At 76.9% G+C, this 23,251-nt stretch overlaps 12 non-coding genes and 10 pseudogenes across 12 annotated transcripts; all 22 read right to left on the reverse strand.

Moving 5' to 3' along the window:
* Positions 1-483: 483 nt before the first annotated feature.
* Positions 484-602, reverse strand: LOC125962289 (5S ribosomal RNA). Its single transcript, XR_007473810.1, has one exon. It is a non-coding gene; the product is annotated as a 5S ribosomal RNA (ribosomal RNA).
* Positions 603-1,536: 934 nt separating this feature from the next.
* On the reverse strand, positions 1,537-1,645 carry LOC125962571 (uncharacterized; annotated as a pseudogene).
* Positions 1,646-2,579: 934 nt separating this feature from the next.
* On the reverse strand, positions 2,580-2,688 carry LOC125962575 (uncharacterized; annotated as a pseudogene).
* A 934-nt stretch (positions 2,689-3,622) lies between these two features.
* LOC125962513 (uncharacterized) lies at positions 3,623-3,731 on the reverse strand (annotated as a pseudogene).
* Positions 3,732-4,656: 925 nt separating this feature from the next.
* LOC125962515 (uncharacterized) lies at positions 4,657-4,765 on the reverse strand (annotated as a pseudogene).
* Positions 4,766-5,698: 933 nt separating this feature from the next.
* LOC125962576 (uncharacterized) lies at positions 5,699-5,807 on the reverse strand (annotated as a pseudogene).
* Positions 5,808-6,741: 934 nt separating this feature from the next.
* Positions 6,742-6,850, reverse strand: LOC125962516 (uncharacterized; annotated as a pseudogene).
* Positions 6,851-7,776: 926 nt separating this feature from the next.
* On the reverse strand, positions 7,777-7,895 carry LOC125962290 (5S ribosomal RNA). The gene has a single exon (XR_007473811.1). It is a non-coding gene; the product is annotated as a 5S ribosomal RNA (ribosomal RNA).
* A 926-nt stretch (positions 7,896-8,821) lies between these two features.
* LOC125962292 (5S ribosomal RNA) lies at positions 8,822-8,940 on the reverse strand. The gene has a single exon (XR_007473813.1). It is a non-coding gene; the product is annotated as a 5S ribosomal RNA (ribosomal RNA).
* A 926-nt stretch (positions 8,941-9,866) lies between these two features.
* Positions 9,867-9,975, reverse strand: LOC125962517 (uncharacterized; annotated as a pseudogene).
* Positions 9,976-10,901: 926 nt separating this feature from the next.
* Positions 10,902-11,020, reverse strand: LOC125962488 (5S ribosomal RNA). Its single transcript, XR_007474009.1, has one exon. It is a non-coding gene; the product is annotated as a 5S ribosomal RNA (ribosomal RNA).
* A 923-nt stretch (positions 11,021-11,943) lies between these two features.
* Positions 11,944-12,052, reverse strand: LOC125962518 (uncharacterized; annotated as a pseudogene).
* Positions 12,053-12,978: 926 nt separating this feature from the next.
* Positions 12,979-13,097, reverse strand: LOC125962293 (5S ribosomal RNA). The gene has a single exon (XR_007473814.1). It is a non-coding gene; the product is annotated as a 5S ribosomal RNA (ribosomal RNA).
* A 926-nt stretch (positions 13,098-14,023) lies between these two features.
* On the reverse strand, positions 14,024-14,142 carry LOC125962294 (5S ribosomal RNA). The gene has a single exon (XR_007473815.1). It is a non-coding gene; the product is annotated as a 5S ribosomal RNA (ribosomal RNA).
* Positions 14,143-15,068: 926 nt separating this feature from the next.
* Positions 15,069-15,187, reverse strand: LOC125962489 (5S ribosomal RNA). Its single transcript, XR_007474010.1, has one exon. It is a non-coding gene; the product is annotated as a 5S ribosomal RNA (ribosomal RNA).
* Positions 15,188-16,110: 923 nt separating this feature from the next.
* LOC125962519 (uncharacterized) lies at positions 16,111-16,219 on the reverse strand (annotated as a pseudogene).
* Positions 16,220-17,145: 926 nt separating this feature from the next.
* LOC125962295 (5S ribosomal RNA) lies at positions 17,146-17,264 on the reverse strand. The gene has a single exon (XR_007473816.1). It is a non-coding gene; the product is annotated as a 5S ribosomal RNA (ribosomal RNA).
* Positions 17,265-18,190: 926 nt separating this feature from the next.
* LOC125962296 (5S ribosomal RNA) lies at positions 18,191-18,309 on the reverse strand. Its single transcript, XR_007473817.1, has one exon. It is a non-coding gene; the product is annotated as a 5S ribosomal RNA (ribosomal RNA).
* A 934-nt stretch (positions 18,310-19,243) lies between these two features.
* Positions 19,244-19,362, reverse strand: LOC125962479 (5S ribosomal RNA). Its single transcript, XR_007474000.1, has one exon. It is a non-coding gene; the product is annotated as a 5S ribosomal RNA (ribosomal RNA).
* A 934-nt stretch (positions 19,363-20,296) lies between these two features.
* On the reverse strand, positions 20,297-20,415 carry LOC125962297 (5S ribosomal RNA). Its single transcript, XR_007473818.1, has one exon. It is a non-coding gene; the product is annotated as a 5S ribosomal RNA (ribosomal RNA).
* A 934-nt stretch (positions 20,416-21,349) lies between these two features.
* LOC125962520 (uncharacterized) lies at positions 21,350-21,458 on the reverse strand (annotated as a pseudogene).
* A 926-nt stretch (positions 21,459-22,384) lies between these two features.
* On the reverse strand, positions 22,385-22,503 carry LOC125962298 (5S ribosomal RNA). The gene has a single exon (XR_007473819.1). It is a non-coding gene; the product is annotated as a 5S ribosomal RNA (ribosomal RNA).
* Between the last annotated feature and the right edge of the window lie 748 nt (positions 22,504-23,251).

The following is a 23,251-nucleotide window of genomic DNA, read 5'->3' on the forward strand; positions in this document are numbered from 1 at the left end:
CACCCCCCGCCGAGCTCAGGACCCCGCCCCTGGTGGCCGGCAGGCCCGGGGAAGCGGCCCCTGCCCTCGATCCCGCTCCCGCACCCGGCCGCGGTGACACGCCAGAGGGGCGGGGTGGGGGTGGGGGGCTTTTGTCGGAGGGAGCTGTGGAGGGACACACCGGCACACAGGTGGCGGCGCCGGGGCTGGGCGCCGGTGGGGGCGGCCAGGTGCAGGTCGAGGGGCTCGCGGGCCGAAAGGACGGCAAGTGGGCCCGCGGCGGAGTCTGGGTCCGGGCCAGCCACCCCGGGAGCGTCTGGGGTGCGGCTGCCTTCCAGGGCCGCCTTCTGGCCGGCCGGGCCGGCGGGGAGCGCCCCCGCCGGCGCGCGCCGTGGTGGGAGGGGCCTGAGGAGGTGGGGCCTGCCGCGGGGCCCGGCGGGGGCGGAGCCGGCGGCCCCCGCCGCGGGCGAGTAAAGGAGAAGGCGGGCGGAGCGGGAGGCAAAAAGCCTACAGCACCCGGTATTCCCAGGCGGTCTCCCATCCAAGTACTAACCAGGCCCGACCCTGCTTAGCTTCCGAGATCAGACGAGATCGGGCGCGTTCAGGGTGGTATGGCCGTAGACGGGGGCGGGGGCCGCGGGCTGCCTCTTGAGGCCCAGTTTCGCTGGCGCTGGCGCCTTAACGCCAGCCTGGCGGCCGGCCCGCCCCGGCAGGGCCCCCTCGCCCGCCCAGGCAGGGGGAACGGAGGTCTCGGGTATCGGGCGGCGGCGGAGGGTTTGGCGACCACCTCCCAGCCCAGGGCGGCCGTGACCCAGCAAACCCTTCGGCGCTTGGCGCCCCGCCCAAGATCCCGCACGTCGCTCACAGGGACGTGGCCCCGGAGGCTTCAGGGCCCGGGGCCCGCGGTCCCTTGGGCATCGGCCCTGCCGGCCCACGCGGCGCTAGGCGCAGCCCGGCCGCAGCCCGGGCCGGCCCTCCTGCCCGACGGCAGCTGGCCCGAAGCCACTGGGAGCCACCATTGAGTCGCCACGGCCCCTCAGCCCCGGCAAGGCCACCCTTGCCCCCACACCCCCCGCCGAGCTCAGGACCCCGCCCCTGGTGGCCGGCAGGCCCGGGGAAGCGGCCCCTGCCCTCGATCCCGCTCCCGCACCCGGCCGCGGTGACACGCCAGCGGGGCGGGGTGGGGGTGGGGGGCTTTTGTCGGAGGGAGCTGTGGAGGGACACACCGGCACACAGGTGGCGGCGCCGGGGCTGGGCGCCGGTGGGGGCGGCCAGGTGCAGGTCGAGGGGCTCGCGGGCCGAAAGGACGGCAAGTGGGCTCGCGGCGGAGTCTGGGTCCGGGCCAGCCACCCCGGGAGCGTCTGGGGTGCGGCTGCCTTCCAGGGCCGCCTTCTGGCCGCCTGGCCGGCCGGGCCGGCGGGGAGCGCCCCCGCCGGCGCGCGCCGTGGTGGGAGGGGCCTGAGGAGGTGGGGCCTGCCGCGGGGCCCGGCGGGGGCGGAGCCGGCGGCCCCCGCCGCGGGCGAGTAAAGGAGAAGGCGGGCGGAGCGGGAGGCAAAAAGCCTACAGCACCCGGTATTCCCAGGCGGTCTCCCATCCAAGTACTAACCAGGCCCGACCCTGCTTAGCTGACGAGATCGGGCGCGTTCAGGGTGCTATGGCCGTAGACGGGGGCGGGGGCCGCGGGCTGCCTCTTGAGGCCCAGTTTCGCTGGCGCTGGCGCCTTAACGCCAGCCTGGCGGCCGGCCCGCCCCGGCAGGGCCCCCTCGCCCGCCCAGGCAGGGGGAACGGAGGTCTCGGGTATCGGGCGGCGGCGGAGGGTTTGGCGACCACCTCCCAGCCCAGGGCGGCCGTGACCCAGCAAACCCTTCGGCGCTTGGCGCCCCGCCCAAGATCCCGCACGTCGCTCACAGGGACGTGGCCCCGGAGGCTTCAGGGCCCGGGGCCCGCGGTCCCTTGGGCATCGGCCCTGCCGGCCCACGCGGCGCTAGGCGCAGCCCGGCCGCAGCCCGGGCCGGCCCTCCTGCCCGACGGCAGCTGGCCCAAAGCCACTGGGAGCCACCATTGAGTCGCCACGGCCCCTCAGCCCCGGCAAGGCCACCCTTGCCCCCACACCCCCCGCCGAGCTCAGGACCCCGCCCCTGGTGGCCGGCACGCCCGGGGAAGCGGCCCCTGCCCTCGATCCCGCTCCCGCACCCGGCCGCGGTGACACGCCAGAGGGGCGGGGTGGGGGTGGGGGGCTTTTGTCGGAGGGAGCTGTGGAGGGACACACCGGCACACAGGTGGCGGCGCCGGGGCTGGGCGCCGTTGGGGGCGGCCAGGTGCAGGTCGAGGGGCTCGCGGGCCAAAAGGACGGCAAGTGGGCCCGCGGCGGAGTCTGGGTCCGGGCCAGCCACCCCGGGAGCGTCTGGGGTGCGGCTGCCTTCCAGGGCCGCCTTCTGGCCGCCTGGCCGGCCGGGCCGGCGGGGAGCGCCCCCGCCGGCGCGCGCCGTGGTGGGAGGGGCCTGAGGAGGTGGGGCCTGCCGCGGGGCCCGGCGGGGGCGGAGCCGGCGGCCCCCGCCGCGGGCGAGTAAAGGAGAAGGCGGGCGGAGCGGGAGGCAAAAAGCCTACAGCACCCGGTATTCCCAGGCGGTCTCCCATCAAAGTACTAACCAGGCCCGACCCTGCTTAGCTGACGAGATCGGGCGCGTTCAGGGTGCTATGGCCGTAGACGGGGGCGGGGGCCGCGGGCTGCCTCTTGAGGCCCAGTTTCGCTGGCGCTGGCGCCTTAACGCCAGCCTGGCGGCCGGCCCGCCCCGGCAGGGCCCCCTCGCCCGCCCAGGCAGGGGGAACGGAGGTCTCGGGTATCGGGCGGCGGCGGAGGGTTTGGCGACCACCTCCCAGCCCAGGGCGGCCGTGACCCAGCAAACCCTTCGGCGCTTGGCGCCCCGCCCAAGATCCCGCACGTCGCTCACAGGGACGTGGCCCCGGAGGCTTCAGGGCCCGGGGCCCGCGGTCCCTTGGGCATCGGCCCTGCCGGCCCACGCGGCGCTAGGCGCAGCCCGGCCGCAGCCCGGGCCGGCCCTCCTGCCCGACGGCAGCTGGCCCGAAGCCACTGGGAGCCACCATTGAGTCGCCACGGCCCCTCAGCCCCGGCAAGGCCACCCTTGCCCCCACACCCCCCGCCGAGCTCAGGACCCCGCCCCTGGTGGCCGGCAGGCCCGGGGAAGCGGCCCCTGCCCTCGATCCCGCTCCCGCACCCGGCCGCGGTGACACGCCAGAGGGGCGGGGTGGGGGTGGGGGGCTTTTGTCGGAGGGAGCTGTGGAGGGACACACCGGCACACAGGTGGCGGCGCCGGGGCTGGGCGCCGGTGGGGGCGGCCAGGTGCAGGTCGAGGGGCTCGCGGGCCGAAAGGACGGCAAGTGGGCCCGCGGCGGAGTCTGGGTCCGGGCCAGCCACCCCGGGAGCGTCTGGGGTGCGGCTGCCTTCCAGGGCCGCCTTCTGGCCGCCTGGCCGGCCGGGCCGGCGGGGAGCGCCCCCGCCGGCGCGCGCCGTGGTGGGAGGGGCCTGAGGAGGTGGGGCCTGCCGCGGGGCCCGGCGGGGGCGGAGCCGGCGGCCCCCGCCGCGGGCGAGTAAAGGAGAAGGCGGGCGGAGCGGGAGGCAAAAAGCCTACAGCACCCGGTATTCCCAGGCGGTCTCCCATCCAAGTACTAACCAGGCCCGACCCTGCTTAGCTGACGAGATCGGGCGCGTTCAGGGTGGTATGGCCGTAGACGGGGGCGGGGGCCGCGGGCTGCCTCTTGAGGCCCAGTTTCGCTGGCGCTGGCGCCTTAACGCCAGCCTGGCGGCCGGCCCGCCCCGGCAGGGCCCCCTCGCCCGCCCAGGCAGGGGGAACGGAGGTCTCGGGTATCGGGCGGCGGCGGAGGGTTTGGCGACCACCTCCCAGCCCAGGGCGGCCGTGACCCAGCAAACCCTTCGGCGCTTGGCGCCCCGCCCAAGATCCCGCACGTCGCTCACAGGGACGTGGCCCCGGAGGCTTCAGGGCCCGGGGCCCGCGGTCCCTTGGGCATCGGCCCTGCCGGCCCACGCGGCGCTAGGCGCAGCCCGGCCGCAGCCCGGGCCGGCCCTCCTGCCCGACGGCAGCTGGCCCGAAGCCACTGGGAGCCACCATTGAGTCGCCACGCCCCTCAGCCCCGGCAAGGCCACCCTTGCCCCCACACCCCCCGCCGAGCTCAGGACCCCGCCCCTGGTGGCCGGCAGGCCCGGGGAAGCGGCCCCTGCCCTCGATCCCGCTCCCGCACCCGGCCGCGGTGACACGCCAGAGGGGCGGGGTGGGGGTGGGGGGCTTTTGTCGGAGGGAGCTGTGGAGGGACACACCGGCACACAGGTGGCGGCGCCGGGGCTGGGCGCCGGTGGGGGCGGCCAGGTGCAGGTCGAGGGGCTCGCGGGCCGAAAGGACGGCAAGTGGGCCCGCGGCGGAGTCTGGGTCCGGGCCAGCCACCCCGGGAGCGTCTGGGGTGCGGCTGCCTTCCAGGGCCGCCTTCTGGCCGGCCGGGCCGGCGGGGAGCGCCCCCGCCGGCACGCGCCGTGCTGGGAGGGGCCTGAGGAGGTGGGGCCTGCCGCGGGGCCCGGCGGGGGCGGAGCCGGCGGCCCCCGCCGCGGGCGAGTAAAGGAGAAGGCGGGCGGAGCGGGAGGCAAAAAGCCTACAGCACCCGGTATTCCCAGGCGGTCTCCCATCCAAGTACTAACCAGGCCCGACCCTGCTTAGCTGACGAGATCGGGCGCGTTCAGGGTGGTATGGCCGTAGACGGGGGCGGGGGCCGCGGGCTGCCTCTTGAGGCCCAGTTTCGCTGGCGCTGGCGCCTTAACGCCAGCCTGGCGGCCGGCCCGCCCCGGCAGGGCCCCCTCGCCCGCCCAGGCAGGGGGAACGGAGGTCTCGGGTATCGGGCGGCGGCGGAGGGTTTGGCGACCACCTCCCAGCCCAGGGCGGCCGTGACCCAGCAAACCCTTCGGCGCTTGGCGCCCCGCCCAAGATCCCGCACGTCGCTCACAGGGACGTGGCCCCGGAGGCTTCAGGGCCCGGGGCCCGCGGTCCCTTGGGCATCGGCCCTGCCGGCCCACGCGGCGCTAGGCGCAGCCCGGCCGCAGCCCGGGCCGGCCCTCCTGCCCGACGGCAGCTGGCCCGAAGCCACTGGGAGCCACCATTGAGTCGCCACGCCCCTCAGCCCCGGCAAGGCCACCCTTGCCCCCACACCCCCCGCCGAGCTCAGGACCCCGCCCCTGGTGGCCGGCAGGCCCGGGGAAGCGGCCCCTGCCCTCGATCCCGCTCCCGCACCCGGCCGCGGTGACACGCCAGAGGGGCGGGGTGGGGGTGGGGGGCTTTTGTCGGAGGGAGCTGTGGAGGGACACACCGGCACACAGGTGGCGGCGCCGGGGCTGGGCGCCGTTGGGGGCGGCCAGGTGCAGGTCGAGGGGCTCGCGGGCCGAAAGGACGGCAAGTGGGCCCGCGGCGGAGTCTGGGTCCGGGCCAGCCACCCCGGGAGCGTCTGGGGTGCGGCTGCCTTCCAGGGCCGCCTTCTGGCCGCCTGGCCGGCCGGGCCGGCGGGGAGCGCCCCCGCCGGCGCGCGCCGTGGTGGGAGGGGCCTGAGGAGGTGGGGCCTGCCGCGGGGCCCGGCGGGGGCGGAGCCGGCGGCCCCCGCCGCGGGCGAGTAAAGGAGAAGGCGGGCGGAGCGGGAGGCAAAAAGCCTACAGCACCCGGTATTCCCAGGCGGTCTCCCATCAAAGTACTAACCAGGCCCGACCCTGCTTAGCTGACGAGATCGGGCGCGTTCAGGGTGCTATGGCCGTAGACGGGGGCGGGGGCCGCGGGCTGCCTCTTGAGGCCCAGTTTCGCTGGCGCTGGCGCCTTAACGCCAGCCTGGCGGCCGGCCCGCCCCGGCAGGGCCCCCTCGCCCGCCCAGGCAGGGGGAACGGAGGTCTCGGGTATCGGGCGGCGGCGGAGGGTTTGGCGACCACCTCCCAGCCCAGGGCGGCCGTGACCCAGCAAACCCTTCGGCGCTTGGCGCCCCGCCCAAGATCCCGCACGTCGCTCACAGGGACGTGGCCCCGGAGGCTTCAGGGCCCGGGGCCCGCGGTCCCTTGGGCATCGGCCCTGCCGGCCCACGCGGCGCTAGGCGCAGCCCGGCCGCAGCCCGGGCCGGCCCTCCTGCCCGACGGCAGCTGGCCCGAAGCCACTGGGAGCCACCATTGAGTCGCCACGGCCCCTCAGCCCCGGCAAGGCCACCCTTGCCCCCACACCCCCCGCCGAGCTCAGGACCCCGCCCCTGGTGGCCGGCAGGCCCGGGGAAGCGGCCCCTGCCCTCGATCCCGCTCCCGCACCCGGCCGCGGTGACACGCCAGAGGGGCGGGGTGGGGGTGGGGGGCTTTTGTCGGAGGGAGCTGTGGAGGGACACACCGGCACACAGGTGGCGGCGCCGGGGCTGGGCGCCGGTGGGGGCGGCCAGGTGCAGGTCGAGGGGCTCGCGGGCCGAAAGGACGGCAAGTGGGCCCGCGGCGGAGTCTGGGTCCGGGCCAGCCACCCCGGGAGCGTCTGGGGTGCGGCTGCCTTCCAGGGCCGCCTTCTGGCCGCCTGGCCGGCCGGGCCGGCGGGGAGCGCCCCCGCCGGCGCGCGCCGTGGTGGGAGGGGCCTGAGGAGGTGGGGCCTGCCGCGGGGCCCGGCGGGGGCGGAGCCGGCGGCCCCCGCCGCGGGCGAGTAAAGGAGAAGGCGGGCGGAGCGGGAGGCAAAAAGCCTACAGCACCCGGTATTCCCAGGCGGTCTCCCATCCAAGTACTAACCAGGCCCGACCCTGCTTAGCTGACGAGATCGGGCGCGTTCAGGGTGGTATGGCCGTAGACGGGGGCGGGGGCCGCGGGCTGCCTCTTGAGGCCCAGTTTCGCTGGCGCTGGCGCCTTAACGCCAGCCTGGCGGCCGGCCCGCCCCGGCAGGGCCCCCTCGCCCGCCCAGGCAGGGGGAACGGAGGTCTCGGGTATCGGGCGGCGGCGGAGGGTTTGGCGACCACCTCTCAGCCCAGGGCGGCCGTGACCCAGCAAACCCTTCGGCGCTTGGCGCCCCGCCCAAGATCCCGCACGTCGCTCACAGGGACGTGGCCCCGGAGGCTTCAGGGCCCGGGGCCCGCGGTCCCTTGGGCATCGGCCCTGCCGGCCCACGCGGCGCTAGGCGCAGCCCGGCCGCAGCCCGGGCCGGCCCTCCTGCCCGACGGCAGCTGGCCCGAAGCCACTGGGAGCCACCATTGAGTCGCCACGGCCCCTCAGCCCCGGCAAGGCCACCCTTGCCCCCACACCCCCCGCCGAGCTCAGGACCCCGCCCCTGGTGGCCGGCAGGCCCAGGGAAGCGGCCCCTGCCCTCGATCCCGCTCCCGCACCCGGCCGCGGTGACACGCCAGAGGGGCGGGGTGGGGGTGGGGGGCTTTTGTCGGAGGGAGCTGTGGAGGGACACACCGGCACACAGGTGGCGGCGCCGGGGCTGGGCGCCGGTGGGGGCGGCCAGGTGCAGGTCGAGGGGCTCGCGGGCCGAAAGGACGGCAAGTGGGCCCGCGGCGGAGTCTGGGTCCGGGCCAGCCACCCCGGGAGCGTCTGGGGTGCGGCTGCCTTCCAGGGCCGCCTTCTGGCCGGCCGGGCCGGCGGGGAGCGCCCCCGCCGGCGCGCGCCGTGGTGGGAGGGGCCTGAGGAGGTGGGGCCTGCCGCGGGGCCCGGCGGGGGCGGAGCCGGCGGCCCCCGCCGCGGGCGAGTAAAGGAGAAGGCGGGCGGAGCGGGAGGCAAAAAGCCTACAGCACCCGGTATTCCCAGGCGGTCTCCCATCCAAGTACTAACCAGGCCCGACCCTGCTTAGCTTCCGAGATCAGACGAGATCGGGCGCGTTCAGGGTGGTATGGCCGTAGACGGGGGCGGGGGCCGCGGGCTGCCTCTTGAGGCCCAGTTTCGCTGGCGCTGGCGCCTTAACGCCAGCCTGGCGGCCGGCCCGCCCCGGCAGGGCCCCCTCGCCCGCCCAGGCAGGGGGAACGGAGGTCTCGGGTATCGGGCGGCGGCGGAGGGTTTGGCGACCACCTCCCAGCCCAGGGCGGCCGTGACCCAGCAAACCCTTCGGCGCTTGGCGCCCCGCCCAAGATCCCGCACGTCGCTCACAGGGACGTGGCCCCGGAGGCTTCAGGGCCCGGGGCCCGCGGTCCCTTGGGCATCGGCCCTGCCGGCCCACGCGGCGCTAGGCGCAGCCCGGCCGCAGCCCGGGCCGGCCCTCCTGCCCGACGGCAGCTGGCCCGAAGCCACTGGGAGCCACCATTGAGTCGCCACGGCCCCTCAGCCCCGGCAAGGCCACCCTTGCCCCCACACCCCCCGCCGAGCTCAGGACCCCGCCCCTGGTGGCCGGCAGGCCCGGGGAAGCGGCCCCTGCCCTCGATCCCGCTCCCGCACCCGGCCGCGGTGACACGCCAGAGGGGCGGGGTGGGGGTGGGGGGCTTTTGTCGGAGGGAGCTGTGGAGGGACACACCGGCACACAGGTGGCGGCGCCGGGGCTGGGCGCCGGTGGGGGCGGCCAGGTGCAGGTCGAGGGGCTCGCGGGCCGAAAGGACGGCAAGTGGGCCCGCGGCGGAGTCTGGGTCCGGGCCAGCCACCCCGGGAGCGTCTGGGGTGCGGCTGCCTTCCAGGGCCGCCTTCTGGCCGGCCGGGCCGGCGGGGAGCGCCCCCGCCGGCGCGCGCCGTGGTGGGAGGGGCCTGAGGAGGTGGGGCCTGCCGCGGGGCCCGGCGGGGGCGGAGCCGGCGGCCCCCGCCGCGGGCGAGTAAAGGAGAAGGCGGGCGGAGCGGGAGGCAAAAAGCCTACAGCACCCGGTATTCCCAGGCGGTCTCCCATCCAAGTACTAACCAGGCCCGACCCTGCTTAGCTTCCGAGATCAGACGAGATCGGGCGCGTTCAGGGTGGTATGGCCGTAGACGGGGGCGGGGGCCGCGGGCTGCCTCTTGAGGCCCAGTTTCGCTGGCGCTGGCGCCTTAACGCCAGCCTGGCGGCCGGCCCGCCCCGGCAGGGCCCCCTCGCCCGCCCAGGCAGGGGGAACGGAGGTCTCGGGTATCGGGCGGCGGCGGAGGGTTTGGCGACCACCTCCCAGCCCAGGGCGGCCGTGACCCAGCAAACCCTTCGGCGCTTGGCGCCCCGCCCAAGATCCCGCACGTCGCTCACAGGGACGTGGCCCCGGAGGCTTCAGGGCCCGGGGCCCGCGGTCCCTTGGGCATCGGCCCTGCCGGCCCACGCGGCGCTAGGCGCAGCCCGGCCGCAGCCCGGGCCGGCCCTCCTGCCCGACGGCAGCTGGCCCGAAGCCACTGGGAGCCACCATTGAGTCGCCACGGCCCCTCAGCCCCGGCAAGGCCACCCTTGCCCCCACACCCCCCGCCGAGCTCAGGACCCCGCCCCTGGTGGCCGGCAGGCCCGGGGAAGCGGCCCCTGCCCTCGATCCCGCTCCCGCACCCGGCCGCGGTGACACGCCAGAGGGGCGGGGTGGGGGTGGGGGGCTTTTGTCGGAGGGAGCTGTGGAGGGACACACCGGCACACAGGTGGCGGCGCCGGGGCTGGGCGCCGGTGGGGGCGGCCAGGTGCAGGTCGAGGGGCTCGCGGGCCGAAAGGACGGCAAGTGGGCCCGCGGCGGAGTCTGGGTCCGGGCCAGCCACCCCGGGAGCGTCTGGGGTGCGGCTGCCTTCCAGGGCCGCCTTCTGGCCGGCCGGGCCGGCGGGGAGCGCCCCCGCCGGCGCGCGCCGTGGTGGGAGGGGCCTGAGGAGGTGGGGCCTGCCGCGGGGCCCGGCGGGGGCGGAGCCGGCGGCCCCCGCCGCGGGCGAGTAAAGGAGAAGGCGGGCGGAGCGGGAGGCAAAAAGCCTACAGCACCCGGTATTCCCAGGCGGTCTCCCATCCAAGTACTAACCAGGCCCGACCCTGCTTAGCTGACGAGATCGGGCGCGTTCAGGGTGGTATGGCCGTAGACGGGGGCGGGGGCCGCGGGCTGCCTCTTGAGGCCCAGTTTCGCTGGCGCTGGCGCCTTAACGCCAGCCTGGCGGCCGGCCCGCCCCGGCAGGGCCCCCTCGCCCGCCCAGGCAGGGGGAACGGAGGTCTCGGGTATCGGGCGGCGGCGGAGGGTTTGGCGACCACCTCTCAGCCCAGGGCGGCCGTGACCCAGCAAACCCTTCGGCGCTTGGCGCCCCGCCCAAGATCCCGCACGTCGCTCACAGGGACGTGGCCCCGGAGGCTTCAGGGCCCGGGGCCCGCGGTCCCTTGGGCATCGGCCCTGCCGGCCCACGCGGCGCTAGGCGCAGCCCGGCCGCAGCCCGGGCCGGCCCTCCTGCCCGACGGCAGCTGGCCCGAAGCCACTGGGAGCCACCATTGAGTCGCCACGGCCCCTCAGCCCCGGCAAGGCCACCCTTGCCCCCACACCCCCCGCCGAGCTCAGGACCCCGCCCCTGGTGGCCGGCAGGCCCGGGGAAGCGGCCCCTGCCCTCGATCCCGCTCCCGCACCCGGCCGCGGTGACACGCCAGAGGGGCGGGGTGGGGGTGGGGGGCTTTTGTCGGAGGGAGCTGTGGAGGGACACACCGGCACACAGGTGGCGGCGCCGGGGCTGGGCGCCGGTGGGGGCGGCCAGGTGCAGGTCGAGGGGCTCGCGGGCCGAAAGGACGGCAAGTGGGCCCGCGGCGGAGTCTGGGTCCGGGCCAGCCACCCCGGGAGCGTCTGGGGTGCGGCTGCCTTCCAGGGCCGCCTTCTGGCCGGCCGGGCCGGCGGGGAGCGCCCCCGCCGGCGCGCGCCGTGGTGGGAGGGGCCTGAGGAGGTGGGGCCTGCCGCGGGGCCCGGCGGGGGCGGAGCCGGCGGCCCCCGCCGCGGGCGAGTAAAGGAGAAGGCGGGCGGAGCGGGAGGCAAAAAGCCTACAGCACCCGGTATTCCCAGGCGGTCTCCCATCCAAGTACTAACCAGGCCCGACCCTGCTTAGCTGACGAGATCAGACGAGATCGGGCGCGTTCAGGGTGGTATGGCCGTAGACGGGGGCGGGGGCCGCGGGCTGCCTCTTGAGGCCCAGTTTCGCTGGCGCTGGCGCCTTAACGCCAGCCTGGCGGCCGGCCCGCCCCGGCAGGGCCCCCTCGCCCGCCCAGGCAGGGGGAACGGAGGTCTCGGGTATCGGGCGGCGGCGGAGGGTTTGGCGACCACCTCCCAGCCCAGGGCGGCCGTGACCCAGCAAACCCTTCGGCGCTTGGCGCCCCGCCCAAGATCCCGCACGTCGCTCACAGGGACGTGGCCCCGGAGGCTTCAGGGCCCGGGGCCCGCGGTCCCTTGGGCATCGGCCCTGCCGGCCCACGCGGCGCTAGGCGCAGCCCGGCCGCAGCCCGGGCCGGCCCTCCTGCCCGACGGCAGCTGGCCCGAAGCCACTGGGAGCCACCATTGAGTCGCCACGCCCCTCAGCCCCGGCAAGGCCACCCTTGCCCACACACCCCGCCGAGCTCAGGACCCCGCCCCTGGTGGCCGGCAGGCCCGGGGAAGCGGCCCCTGCCCTCGATCCCGCTCCCGCACCCGGCCGCGGTGACACGCCAGAGGGGCGGGGTGGGGGTGGGGGGCTTTTGTCGGAGGGAGCTGTGGAGGGACACACCGGCACACAGGTGGCGGCGCCGGGGCTGGGCGCCGGTGGGGGCGGCCAGGTGCAGGTCGAGGGGCTCGCGGGCCGAAAGGACGGCAAGTGGGCCCGCGGCGGAGTCTGGGTCCGGGCCAGCCACCCCGGGAGCGTCTGGGGTGCGGCTGCCTTCCAGGGCCGCCTTCTGGCCGGCCGGGCCGGCGGGGAGCGCCCCCGCCGGCGCGCGCCGTGGTGGGAGGGGCCTGAGGAGGTGGGGCCTGCCGCGGGGCCCGGCGGGGGCGGAGCCGGCGGCCCCCGCCGCGGGCGAGTAAAGGAGAAGGCGGGCGGAGCGGGAGGCAAAAAGCCTACAGCACCCGGTATTCCCAGGCGGTCTCCCATCCAAGTACTAACCAGGCCCGACCCTGCTTAGCTGACGAGATCGGGCGCGTTCAGGGTGGTATGGCCGTAGACGGGGGCGGGGGCCGCGGGCTGCCTCTTGAGGCCCAGTTTCGCTGGCGCTGGCGCCTTAACGCCAGCCTGGCGGCCGGCCCGCCCCGGCAGGGCCCCCTCGCCCGCCCAGGCAGGGGGAACGGAGGTCTCGGGTATCGGGCGGCGGCGGAGGGTTTGGCGACCACCTCCCAGCCCAGGGCGGCCGTGACCCAGCAAACCCTTCGGCGCTTGGCGCCCCGCCCAAGATCCCGCACGTCGCTCACAGGGACGTGGCCCCGGAGGCTTCAGGGCCCGGGGCCCGCGGTCCCTTGGGCATCGGCCCTGCCGGCCCACGCGGCGCTAGGCGCAGCCCGGCCGCAGCCCGGGCCGGCCCTCCTGCCCGACGGCAGCTGGCCCGAAGCCACTGGGAGCCACCATTGAGTCGCCACGGCCCCTCAGCCGCGGCAAGGCCACCCTTGCCCCCACACCCCCCGCCGAGCTCAGGACCCCGCCCCTGGTGGCCGGCAGGCCCGGGGAAGCGGCCCCTGCCCTCGATCCCGCTCCCGCACCCGGCCGCGGTGACACGCCAGAGGGGCGGGGTGGGGGTGGGGGGCTTTTGTCGGAGGGAGCTGTGGAGGGACACACCGGCACACAGGTGGCGGCGCCGGGGCTGGGCGCCGGTGGGGGCGGCCAGGTGCAGGTCGAGGGGCTCGCGGGCCGAAAGGACGGCAAGTGGGCCCGCGGCGGAGTCTGGGTCCGGGCCAGCCACCCCGGGAGCGTCTGGGGTGCGGCTGCCTTCCAGGGCCGCCTTCTGGCCGGCCGGGCCGGCGGGGAGCGCCCCCGCCGGCGCGCGCCGTGGTGGGAGGGGCCTGAGGAGGTGGGGCCTGCCGCGGGGCCCGGCGGGGGCGGAGCCGGCGGCCCCCGCCGCGGGCGAGTAAAGGAGAAGGCGGGCGGAGCGGGAGGCAAAAAGCCTACAGCACCCGGTATTCCCAGGCGGTCTCCCATCCAAGTACTAACCAGGCCCGACCCTGCTTAGCTTCCGAGATCAGACGAGATCGGGCGCGTTCAGGGTGGTATGGCCGTAGACGGGGGCGGGGGCCGCGGGCTGCCTCTTGAGGCCCAGTTTCGCTGGCGCTGGCGCCTTAACGCCAGCCTGGCGGCCGGCCCGCCCCGGCAGGGCCCCCTCGCCCGCCCAGGCAGGGGGAACGGAGGTCTCGGGTATCGGGCGGCGGCGGAGGGTTTGGCGACCACCTCCCAGCCCAGGGCGGCCGTGACCCAGCAAACCCTTCGGCGCTTGGCGCCCCGCCCAAGATCCCGCACGTCGCTCACAGGGACGTGGCCCCGGAGGCTTCAGGGCCCGGGGCCCGCGGTCCCTTGGGCATCGGCCCTGCCGGCCCACGCGGCGCTAGGCGCAGCCCGGCCGCAGCCCGGGCCGGCCCTCCTGCCCGACGGCAGCTGGCCCGAAGCCACTGGGAGCCACCATTGAGTCGCCACGGCCCCTCAGCCCCGGCAAGGCCACCCTTGCCCCCACACCCCCCGCCGAGCTCAGGACCCCGCCCCTGGTGGCCGGCAGGCCCGGGGAAGCGGCCCCTGCCCTCGATCCCGCTCCCGCACCCGGCCGCGGTGACACGCCAGAGGGGCGGGGTGGGGGTGGGGGGCTTTTGTCGGAGGGAGCTGTGGAGGGACACACCGGCACACAGGTGGCGGCGCCGGGGCTGGGCGCCGGTGGGGGCGGCCAGGTGCAGGTCGAGGGGCTCGCGGGCCGAAAGGACGGCAAGTGGGCCCGCGGCGGAGTCTGGGTCCGGGCCAGCCACCCCGGGAGCGTCTGGGGTGCGGCTGCCTTCCAGGGCCGCCTTCTGGCCGGCCGGGCCGGCGGGGAGCGCCCCCGCCGGCGCGCGCCGTGGTGGGAGGGGCCTGAGGAGGTGGGGCCTGCCGCGGGGCCCGGCGGGGGCGGAGCCGGCGGCCCCCGCCGCGGGCGAGTAAAGGAGAAGGCGGGCGGAGCGGGAGGCAAAAAGCCTACAGCACCCGGTATTCCCAGGCGGTCTCCCATCCAAGTACTAACCAGGCCCGACCCTGCTTAGCTTCCGAGATCAGACGAGATCGGGCGCGTTCAGGGTGGTATGGCCGTAGACGGGGGCGGGGGCCGCGGGCTGCCTCTTGAGGCCCAGTTTCGCTGGCGCTGGCGCCTTAACGCCAGCCTGGCGGCCGGCCCGCCCCGGCAGGGCCCCCTCGCCCGCCCAGGCAGGGGGAACGGAGGTCTCGGGTATCGGGCGGCGGCGGAGGGTTTGGCGACCACCTCCCAGCCCAGGGCGGCCGTGACCCAGCAAACCCTTCGGCGCTTGGCGCCCCGCCCAAGATCCCGCACGTCGCTCACAGGGACGTGGCCCCGGAGGCTTCAGGGCCCGGGGCCCGCGGTCCCTTGGGCATCGGCCCTGCCGGCCCACGCGGCGCTAGGCGCAGCCCGGCCGCAGCCCGGGCCGGCCCTCCTGCCCGACGGCAGCTGGCCCGAAGCCACTGGGAGCCACCATTGAGTCGCCACGGCCCCTCAGCCCCGGCAAGGCCACCCTTGCCCCCACACCCCCCGCCGAGCTCAGGACCCCGCCCCTGGTGGCCGGCAGGCCCGGGGAAGCGGCCCCTGCCCTCGATCCCGCTCCCGCACCCGGCCGCGGTGACACGCCAGCGGGGCGGGGTGGGGGTGGGGGGCTTTTGTCGGAGGGAGCTGTGGAGGGACACACCGGCACACAGGTGGCGGCGCCGGGGCTGGGCGCCGGTGGGGGCGGCCAGGTGCAGGTCGAGGGGCTCGCGGGCCGAAAGGACGGCAAGTGGGCCCGCGGCGGAGTCTGGGTCCGGGCCAGCCACCCCGGGAGCGTCTGGGGTGCGGCTGCCTTCCAGGGCCGCCTTCTGGCCGGCCGGGCCGGCGGGGAGCGCCCCCGCCGGCGCGCGCCGTGGTGGGAGGGGCCTGAGGAGGTGGGGCCTGCCGCGGGGCCCGGCGGGGGCGGAGCCGGCGGCCCCCGCCGCGGGCGAGTAAAGGAGAAGGCGGGCGGAGCGGGAGGCAAAAAGCCTACAGCACCCGGTATTCCCAGGCGGTCTCCCATCCAAGTACTAACCAGGCCCGACCCTGCTTAGCTGACGAGATCAGACGAGATCGGGCGCGTTCAGGGTGGTATGGCCGTAGACGGGGGCGGGGGCCGCGGGCTGCCTCTTGAGGCCCAGTTTCGCTGGCGCTGGCGCCTTAACGCCAGCCTGGCGGCCGGCCCGCCCCGGCAGGGCCCCCTCGCCCGCCCAGGCAGGGGGAACGGAGGTCTCGGGTATCGGGCGGCGGCGGAGGGTTTGGCGACCACCTCCCAGCCCAGGGCGGCCGTGACCCAGCAAACCCTTCGGCGCTTGGCGCCCCGCCCAAGATCCCGCACGTCGCTCACAGGGACGTGGCCCCGGAGGCTTCAGGGCCCGGGGCCCGCGGTCCCTTGGGCATCGGCCCTGCCGGCCCACGCGGCGCTAGGCGCAGCCCGGCCGCAGCCCGGGCCGGCCCTCCTGCCCGACGGCAGCTGGCCCGAAGCCACTGGGAGCCACCATTGAGTCGCCACGCCCCTCAGCCCCGGCAAGGCCACCCTTGCCCACACACCCCGCCGAGCTCAGGACCCCGCCCCTGGTGGCCGGCAGGCCCGGGGAAGCGGCCCCTGCCCTCGATCCCGCTCCCGCACCCGGCCGCGGTGACACGCCAGAGGGGCGGGGTGGGGGTGGGGGGCTTTTGTCGGAGGGAGCTGTGGAGGGACACACCGGCACACAGGTGGCGGCGCCGGGGCTGGGCGCCGGTGGGGGCGGCCAGGTGCAGGTCGAGGGGCTCGCGGGCCGAAAGGACGGCAAGTGGGCCCGCGGCGGAGTCTGGGTCCGGGCCAGCCACCCCGGGAGCGTCTGGGGTGCGGCTGCCTTCCAGGGCCGCCTTCTGGCCGGCCGGGCCGGCGGGGAGCGCCCCCGCCGGCGCGCGCCGTGGTGGGAGGGGCCTGAGGAGGTGGGGCCTGCCGCGGGGCCCGGCGGGGGCGGAGCCGGCGGCCCCCGCCGCGGGCGAGTAAAGGAGAAGGCGGGCGGAGCGGGAGGCAAAAAGCCTACAGCACCCGGTATTCCCAGGCGGTCTCCCATCCAAGTACTAACCAGGCCCGACCCTGCTTAGCTGACGAGATCGGGCGCGTTCAGGGTGGTATGGCCGTAGACGGGGGCGGGGGCCGCGGGCTGCCTCTTGAGGCCCAGTTTCGCTGGCGCTGGCGCCTTAACGCCAGCCTGGCGGCCGGCCCGCCCCGGCAGGGCCCCCTCGCCCGCCCAGGCAGGGGGAACGGAGGTCTCGGGTATCGGGCGGCGGCGGAGGGTTTGGCGACCACCTCCCAGCCCAGGGCGGCCGTGACCCAGCAAACCCTTCGGCGCTTGGCGCCCCGCCCAAGATCCCGCACGTCGCTCACAGGGACGTGGCCCCGGAGGCTTCAGGGCCCGGGGCCCGCGGTCCCTTGGGCATCGGCCCTGCCGGCCCACGCGGCGCTAGGCGCAGCCCGGCCGCAGCCCGGGCCGGCCCTCCTGCCCGACGGCAGCTGGCCCGAAGCCACTGGGAGCCACCATTGAGTCGCCACGGCCCCTCAGCCGCGGCAAGGCCACCCTTGCCCCCACACCCCCCGCCGAGCTCAGGACCCCGCCCCTGGTGGCCGGCAGGCCCGGGGAAGCGGCCCCTGCCCTCGATCCCGCTCCCGCACCCGGCCGCGGTGACACGCCAGAGGGGCGGGGTGGGGGTGGGGGGCTTTTGTCGGAGGGAGCTGTGGAGGGACACACCGGCACACAGGTGGCGGCGCCGGGGCTGGGCGCCGGTGGGGGCGGCCAGGTGCAGGTCGAGGGGCTCGCGGGCCGAAAGGACGGCAAGTGGGCCCGCGGCGGAGTCTGGGTCCGGGCCAGCCACCCCGGGAGCGTCTGGGGTGCGGCTGCCTTCCAGGGCCGCCTTCTGGCCGGCCGGGCCGGCGGGGAGCGCCCCCGCCGGCGCGCGCCGTGGTGGGAGGGGCCTGAGGAGGTGGGGCCTGCCGCGGGGCCCGGCGGGGGCGGAGCCGGCGGCCCCCGCCGCGGGCGAGTAAAGGAGAAGGCGGGCGGAGCGGGAGGCAAAAAGCCTACAGCACCCGGTATTCCCAGGCGGTCTCCCATCCAAGTACTAACCAGGCCCGACCCTGCTTAGCTTCCGAGATCAGACGAGATCGGGCGCGTTCAGGGTGGTATGGCCGTAGACGGGGGCGGGGGCCGCGGGCTGCCTCTTGAGGCCCAGTTTCGCTGGCGCTGGCGCCTTAACGCCAGCCTGGCGGCCGGCCCGCCCCGGCAGGGCCCCCTCGCCCGCCCAGGCAGGGGGAACGGAGGTCTCGGGTATCGGGCGGCGGCGGAGGGTTTGGCGACCACCTCCCAGCCCAGGGCGGCCGTGACCCAGCAAACCCTTCGGCGCTTGGCGCCCCGCCCAAGATCCCGCACGTCGCTCACAGGGACGTGGCCCCGGAGGCTTCAGGGCCCGGGGCCCGCGGTCCCTTGGGCATCGGCCCTGCCGGCCCACGCGGCGCTAGGCGCAGCCCGGCCGCAGCCCGGGCCGGCCCTCCTGCCCGACGGCAGCTGGCCCGAAGCCACTGGGAGCCACCATTGAGTCGCCACGGCCCCTCAGCCCCGGCAAGGCCACCCTTGCCCCCACACCCCCCGCCGAGCTCAGGACCCCGCCCCTGGTGGCCGGCAGGCCCGGGGAAGCGGCCCCTGCCCTCGATCCCGCTCCCGCACCCGGCCGCGGTGACACGCCAGAGGGGCGGGGTGGGGGTGGGGGGCTTTTGTCGGAGGGAGCTGTGGAGGGACACACCGGCACACAGGTGGCGGCGCCGGGGCTGGGCGCCGGTGGGGGCGGCCAGGTGCAGGTCGAGGGGCTCGCGGGCCGAAAGGACGGCAAGTGGGCCCGCGGCGGAGTCTGGGTCCGGGCCAGCCACCCCGGGAGCGTCTGGGGTGCGGCTGCCTTCCAGGGCCGCCTTCTGGCCGGCCGGGCCGGCGGGGAGCGCCCCCGCCGGCGCGCGCCGTGGTGGGAGGGGCCTGAGGAGGTGGGGCCTGCCGCGGGGCCCGGCGGGGGCGGAGCCGGCGGCCCCCGCCGCGGGCGAGTAAAGGAGAAGGCGGGCGGAGCGGGAGGCAAAAAGCCTACAGCACCCGGTATTCCCAGGCGGTCTCCCATCCAAGTACTAACCAGGCCCGACCCTGCTTAGCTTCCGAGATCAGACGAGATCGGGCGCGTTCAGGGTGGTATGGCCGTAGACGGGGGCGGGGGCCGCGGGCTGCCTCTTGAGGCCCAGTTTCGCTGGCGCTGGCGCCTTAACGCCAGCCTGGCGGCCGGCCCGCCCCGGCAGGGCCCCCTCGCCCGCCCAGGCAGGGGGAACGGAGGTCTCGGGTATCGGGCGGCGGCGGAGGGTTTGGCGACCACCTCCCAGCCCAGGGCGGCCGTGACCCAGCAAACCCTTCGGCGCTTGGCGCCCCGCCCAAGATCCCGCACGTCGCTCACAGGGACGTGGCCCCGGAGGCTTCAGGGCCCGGGGCCCGCGGTCCCTTGGGCATCGGCCCTGCCGGCCCACGCGGCGCTAGGCGCAGCCCGGCCGCAGCCCGGGCCGGCCCTCCTGCCCGACGGCAGCTGGCCCGAAGCCACTGGGAGCCACCATTGAGTCGCCACGGCCCCTCAGCCCCGGCAAGGCCACCCTTGCCCCCACACCCCCCGCCGAGCTCAGGACCCCGCCCCTGGTGGCCGGCAGGCCCGGGGAAGCGGCCCCTGCCCTCGATCCCGCTCCCGCACCCGGCCGCGGTGACACGCCAGCGGGGCGGGGTGGGGGTGGGGGGCTTTTGTCGGAGGGAGCTGTGGAGGGACACACCGGCACACAGGTGGCGGCGCCGGGGCTGGGCGCCGGTGGGGGCGGCCAGGTGCAGGTCGAGGGGCTCGCGGGCCGAAAGGACGGCAAGTGGGCTCGCGGCGGAGTCTGGGTCCGGGCCAGCCACCCCGGGAGCGTCTGGGGTGCGGCTGCCTTCCAGGGCCGCCTTCTGGCCGCCTGGCCGGCCGGGCCGGCGGGGAGCGCCCCCGCCGGCGCGCGCCGTGGTGGGAGGGGCCTGAGGAGGTGGGGCCTGCCGCGGGGCCCGGCGGGGGCGGAGCCGGCGGCCCCCGCCGCGGGCGAGTAAAGGAGAAGGCGGGCGGAGCGGGAGGCAAAAAGCCTACAGCACCCGGTATTCCCAGGCGGTCTCCCATCCAAGTACTAACCAGGCCCGACCCTGCTTAGCTTCCGAGATCAGACGAGATCGGGCGCGTTCAAGGTGGTATGGCCGTAGACGGGGGCGGGGTCCGCGGGCTGCCTGTTGAGGCCCAGTTTCGCTGGCGCTGGCGCCTTAACGCCAGCCTGGCGGCCGGCCCGCCCCGGCAGGGCCCCCTCGCCCGCCCAGGCAGGGGGAACGGAGGTCTCGGGTATCGGGCGGCGGCGGAGGGTTTGGCGACCACCTCCCAGCCCAGGGCGGCCGTGACCCAGCAAACCCTTCGGCGCTTGGCGCCCCGCCCAAGATCCCGCACGTCGCTCACAGGGACGTGGCCCCGGAGGCTTCAGGGCCCGGGGCCCGCGGTCCCTTGGGCATCGGCCCTGCCGGCCCACGCGGCGCTAGGCGCAGCCCGGCCGCAGCCCGGGCCGGCCCTCCTGCCCGACGGCAGCTGGCCCGAAGCCACTGGGAGCCACCATTGAGTCGCCACGGCCCCTCAGCCCCGGCAAGGCCACCCTTGCCCCCACACCCCCCGCCGAGCTCAGGACCCCGCCCCTGGTGGCCGGCAGGCCCGGGGAAGCGGCCCCTGCCCTCGATCCCGCTCCCGCACCCGGCCGCGGTGACACGCCAGAGGGGCGGGGTGGGGGTGGGGGGCTTTTGTCGGAGGGAGCTGTGGAGGGACACACCGGCACACAGGTGGCGGCGCCGGGGCTGGGCGCCGGTGGGGGCAGCCAGGTGCAGGTCGAGGGGCTCGCGGGCCGAAAGGACGGCAAGTGGGCCCGCGGCGGAGTCTGGGTCCGGGCCAGCCACCCCGGGAGCGTCTGGGGTGCGGCTGCCTTCCAGGGCCGCCTTCTGGCCGCCTGGCCGGCCGGGCCGGCGGGGAGCGCCCCCGCCGGCGCGCGCCGTGGTGGGAGGGGCCTGAGGAGGTGGGGCCTGCCGCGGGGCCCGGCGGGGGCAGAGCCGGCGGCCCCCGCCGCGGGCGAGTAAAGGAGAAGGCGGGCGGAGCGGGAGGCAAAAAGCCTACAGCACCCGGTATTCCCAGGCGGTCTCCCATCCAAGTACTAACCAGGCCCGACCCTGCTTAGCTTCCGAGATCAGACGAGATCGGGCGCGTTCAGGGTGGTATGGCCGTAGACGGGGGCGGGGGCCGCGGGCTGCCTCTTGAGGCCCAGTTTCGCTGGCGCTGGCGCCTTAACGCCAGCCTGGCGGCCGGCCCGCCCCGGCAGGGCCCCCTCGCCCGCCCAGGCAGGGGGAACGGAGGTCTCGGGTATCGGGCGGCGGCGGAGGGTTTGGCGACCACCTCCCAGCCCAGGGCGGCCGTGACCCAGCAAACCCTTCGGCGCTTGGCGCCCCGCCCAAGATCCCGCACGTCGCTCACAGGGACGTGGCCCCGGAGGCTTCAGGGCCCGGGGCCCGCGGTCCCTTGGGCATCGGCCCTGCCGGCCCACGCGGCGCTAGGCGCAGCCCGGCCGCAGCCCGGGCCGGCCCTCCTGCCCGACGGCAGCTGGCCCGAAGCCACTGGGAGCCACCATTGAGTCGCCACGGCCCCTCAGCCCCGGCAAGGCCACCCTTGCCCCCACACCCCCCGCCGAGCTCAGGACCCCGCCCCTGGTGGCCGGCAGGCCCGGGGAAGCGGCCCCTGCCCTCGATCCCGCTCCCGCACCCGGCCGCGGTGACACGCCAGCGGGGCGGGGTGGGGGTGGGGGGCTTTTGTCGGAGGGAGCTGTGGAGGGACACACCGGCACACAGGTGGCGGCGCCGGGGCTGGGCGCCGGTGGGGGCGGCCAGGTGCAGGTCGAGGGGCTCGCGGGCCGAAAGGACGGCAAGTGGGCTCGCGGCGGAGTCTGGGTCCGGGCCAGCCACCCCGGGAGCGTCTGGGGTGCGGCTGCCTTCCAGGGCCGCCTTCTGGCCGCCTGGCCGGCCGGGCCGGCGGGGAGCGCCCCCGCCGGCGCGCGCCGTGGTGGGAGGGGCCTGAGGAGGTGGGGCCTGCCGCGGGGCCCGGCGGGGGCGGAGCCGGCGGCCCCCGCCGCGGGCGAGTAAAGGAGAAGGCGGGCGGAGCGGGAGGCAAAAAGCCTACAGCACCCGGTATTCCCAGGCGGTCTCCCATCCAAGTACTAACCAGGCCCGACCCTGCTTAGCTGACGAGATCGGGCGCGTTCAGGGTGGTATGGCCGTAGACGGGGGCGGGGGCCGCGGGCTGCCTCTTGAGGCCCAGTTTCGCTGGCGCTGGCGCCTTAACGCCAGCCTGGCGGCCGGCCCGCCCCGGCAGGGCCCCCTCGCCCGCCCAGGCAGGGGGAACGGAGGTCTCGGGTATCGGGCGGCGGCGGAGGGTTTGGCGACCACCTCCCAGCCCAGGGCGGCCGTGACCCAGCAAACCCTTCGGCGCTTGGCGCCCCGCCCAAGATCCCGCACGTCGCTCACAGGGACGTGGCCCCGGAGGCTTCAGGGCCCGGGGCCCGCGGTCCCTTGGGCATCGGCCCTGCCGGCCCACGCGGCGCTAGGCGCAGCCCGGCCGCAGCCCGGGCCGGCCCTCCTGCCCGACGGCAGCTGGCCCGAAGCCACTGGGAGCCACCATTGAGTCGCCACGGCCCCTCAGCCGCGGCAAGGCCACCCTTGCCCCCACACCCCCCGCCGAGCTCAGGACCCCGCCCCTGGTGGCCGGCAGGCCCGGGGAAGCGGCCCCTGCCCTCGATCCCGCTCCCGCACCCGGCCGCGGTGACACGCCAGAGGGGCGGGGTGGGGGTGGGGGGCTTTTGTCGGAGGGAGCTGTGGAGGGACACACCGGCACACAGGTGGCGGCGCCGGGGCTGGGCGCCGGTGGGGGCGGCCAGGTGCAGGTCGAGGGGCTCGCGGGCCGAAAGGACGGCAAGTGGGCCCGCGGCGGAGTCTGGGTCCGGGCCAGCCACCCCGGGAGCGTCTGGGGTGCGGCTGCCTTCCAGGGCCGCCTTCTGGCCGGCCGGGCCGGCGGGGAGCGCCCCCGCCGGCGCGCGCCGTGGTGGGAGGGGCCTGAGGAGGTGGGGCCTGCCGCGGGGCCCGGCGGGGGCGGAGCCGGCGGCCCCCGCCGCGGGCGAGTAAAGGAGAAGGCGGGCGGAGCGGGAGGCAAAAAGCCTACAGCACCCGGTATTCCCAGGCGGTCTCCCATCCAAGTACTAACCAGGCCCGACCCTGCTTAGCTTCCGAGATCAGACGAGATCGGGCGCGTTCAGGGTGGTATGGCCGTAGACGGGGGCGGGGGCCGCGGGCTGCCTCTTGAGGCCCAGTTTCGCTGGCGCTGGCGCCTTAACGCCAGCCTGGCGGCCGGCCCGCCCCGGCAGGGCCCCCTCGCCCGCCCAGGCAGGGGGAACGGAGGTCTCGGGTATCGGGCGGCGGCGGAGGGTTTGGCGACCACCTCCCAGCCCAGGGCGGCCGTGACCCAGCAAACCCTTCGGCGCTTGGCGCCCCGCCCAAGATCCCGCACGTCGCTCACAGGGACGTGGCCCCGGAGGCTTCAGGGCCCGGGGCCCGCGGTCCCTTGGGCATCGGCCCTGCCGGCCCACGCGGCGCTAGGCGCAGCCCGGCCGCAGCCCGGGCCGGCCCTCCTGCCCGACGGCAGCTGGCCCGAAGCCACTGGGAGCCACCATTGAGTCGCCACGGCCCCTCAGCCCCGGCAAGGCCACCCTTGCCCCCACACCCCCCGCCGAGCTCAGGACCCCGCCCCTGGTGGCCGGCAGGCCCGGGGAAGCGGCCCCTGCCCTCGATCCCGCTCCCGCACCCGGCCGCGGTGACACGCCAGAGGGGCGGGGTGGGGGTGGGGGGCTTTTGTCGGAGGGAGCTGTGGAGGGACACACCGGCACACAGGTGGCGGCGCCGGGGCTGGGCGCCGGTGGGGGCGGCCAGGTGCAGGTCGAGGGGCTCGCGGGCCGAAAGGACGGCAAGTGGGCCCGCGGCGGAGTCTGGGTCCGGGCCAGCCACCCCGGGAGCGTCTGGGGTGCG

The sequence above is a fragment of the Orcinus orca genome, chromosome 19 (genome assembly GCF_937001465.1).
Source record: "Orcinus orca chromosome 19, mOrcOrc1.1, whole genome shotgun sequence".
NCBI lineage: Eukaryota > Metazoa > Chordata > Mammalia > Artiodactyla > Delphinidae > Orcinus > Orcinus orca.